The sequence below is a fragment of the Portunus trituberculatus genome, chromosome 27 (assembly GCF_017591435.1).
Source record: "Portunus trituberculatus isolate SZX2019 chromosome 27, ASM1759143v1, whole genome shotgun sequence".
Classification (NCBI taxonomy): domain Eukaryota; kingdom Metazoa; phylum Arthropoda; class Malacostraca; order Decapoda; family Portunidae; genus Portunus; species Portunus trituberculatus.
Window position 1 is genome coordinate 14,319,902 of NC_059281.1, and position 2,500 is coordinate 14,322,401.

Genomic DNA, 2,500 nt, shown 5'->3' on the forward strand with positions numbered 1-2,500 from the left:
CCACATGCTTATTAACATAATCTTTCTCTCATTCTTTTACTTTCCTGTGTCTTTTATCTTTTTTTTTCTCCTCGTTAGGTATTTCCTCCTCCGTCTGTACCCACAATTCCATCCATCTTATCTTACTCTATGTTATTATTATCATTACCACAACTATCGCACACTTTTACATTCTCTTCCTCACACTAAGCTCTCTATATAAGGATGGGCTCGAGAGAGTGTGTATGTGAAGGAGAATAATAATAAAAAAAGGTCGGTTAAAGCAAAAAGACAGCAAAACAAGGCAGTAAGGGCGACGAGCTCATTAAGGATACGACAAAGTAAATATTTATACGCTCGTCACTCCTCGGGACACACGCATGGTCACTTGACGTCATTGTTTATTCCATCAATCACGTGTCAGGCTATAGCAGGGAAAGAGAGAGAGAGGAGAAGGAGAAGGAGAAGGAGAAGGAGAGGGAGAGGGAGAGGGAGGAAGAGAGGGACGAAGCAAAGCGACAGGAAATGGTTACTTCGACACTCATCCTTATTCATGTACGTACAAAGAGATGAAAGAGACGGAATGTTTACTGCAAGGCTTATTAGTGTTAGTGATAGCGAATAATACATGCGTCTGAGAGAGAGAGAGAGAGAGAGAGAGAGAGAGAGAGAGAGAGAGAGAGAGAGAGAGATGGGAAATTCTTTGGTTACACACTATTCGAGAAGGAAGACAACACGTGTAAGAACATAACCTGATTGATTGATTGATAACTTTATTGTTGTAGTCTCTTACACTCACTACTTTCACGGCACAGTATCAGGAAAGGCACACAAACCACTATCCATCTCCACACTAAAGGACGCGACACGGAAACCTGCTCTAAATCCCACTGATCTATTAAAAAGGAAAGCACCCACGAGCCTATAATATTTCCACGCTTAGTGACGGTAGTGGCAGCTTGGCCAATATATCAACCAATGTATCGGCAAGCACACACACTTCTACACTTCCTACTCGTCGGCAGATCTTACGCACCGTCTCTTTATAGCTGTCACACACGTTTCCTTACTCTAGAATATTCATGAGCTTAATATCTGAAGGTATCGGAGCAGGCACACACTTCCTCGACTCATATCTTGCAAGCCATCCCTATATAGCAGTCGCACGCATTTCCTTAGTGGTGGTGGATGCAGCTGTTTTTCTTGACCCCGTAAGACGCAAGTAAGAAACCCCGCCAAATATACCGTCCAAGGCGAGCTGGTGGTGGTGGTGGTGGTTGTACACGGCTGGCTGGGCTGCAGGGAGAGGGAGAGAGGGAGAGAGAGAGAGAGAGAGAGAAAGAAAGAGAGGTCCCCGCCCTTTAACATACTCCACAGAGAACACGTTTTACTGCCCACGTTTAACGCCCGCACACTCTACTATTTATTTACTTGTCAGGGAAAGCGTGGAGCCTCACATAGGGAAAAAAATGAGCGAGTACTGTCACATGCAGGCGGGAAAGGAGAAAGAGGAAGAGGAAGAGGAGATACGTGGCTGGTATACAAAAAGACGCGAGGCTGCCTGAAAGAAGAGTAGTGAGAGGAGAGGGGGAGACTGACAGCGACCTTCCCTTGTGAGTGCAGGACAGGTGCTGGCGTGAATAAGAGAGGGAGTGAGGGAGAGAAGGAGTGGGGCGATAGGTAAAGGTAAGGGAGGGTAGAGTTAGCAAGGTCAGTGCAGCGGCGAGTGGTGGAGCTGTCTCTTCTGTCGTACGTGTGTAGGTGTATAGGTATGTGTATGGCTCGTGTGTGTGTGTGTGTGTGTGTGTGTGTGTGTGTGTGTGTGTGTGTGTGTGTGTGTGTGTGTGTGTGTGTGTGTGTGTGTGTGTGTGTGTGTGTGTTTGTTCGTGTGTGTGTGTGCGCGTGTGTATAGATGTTTAACGTTTTTGCGTAGTTAAAACAAAAAAGTATAGTAGAACAAACAGATTAAAAAACGATGAAACACACACACACACACACACACACACACACACACACACACACACACACACAGAGCCACCCATATAAATACGCAAGTTCCCTCCTTAGCATATTCATGAAGCAGGCGTAGTAAGTGCATATATTTATCACCTCAACGGACTGCTGAGGTGGGTGAGTTACTTCAGGGTGGAGCAGAGTTAGGAGCAGTACCCATCATTCCACACACGCAAGCTTACTCTCTCCTCCCAAAACCAACTGTTAACCCTGTCAGTACTGGGATGCAGTTTTACCTTGATTTTTAGTTATGATAAGACCATTTTATTGACATTAGGAAGGGTCTATGGACGTTAGACGATTAATGGCCACAGTCTTCACTATTTTAATCCCCACATAAGTTTCTGAAGCTGTGGAAAGTCACCAAATAGTAAGCAAAAGGAATATGGAAACGTGTCCTAGTACTGAGGGCTTTAAACCTTCCCTACAACTGATGTATATTTTCAGTCTATACTGTAACGTAGATAAACCGTGCATTATTGTTATCCTGCCTCACCTCACACACTGG

At 45.0% G+C, this 2,500-nt stretch overlaps 1 protein-coding gene across 2 annotated transcripts in view; it reads right to left on the reverse strand.

Annotated features, from left to right (window-relative positions):
- LOC123509523 overlaps positions 1–2,500 on the reverse strand; it is a 27,077-nt gene that overhangs the window by 15,851 nt on the left and 8,726 nt on the right. The window lies entirely within an intron of this gene.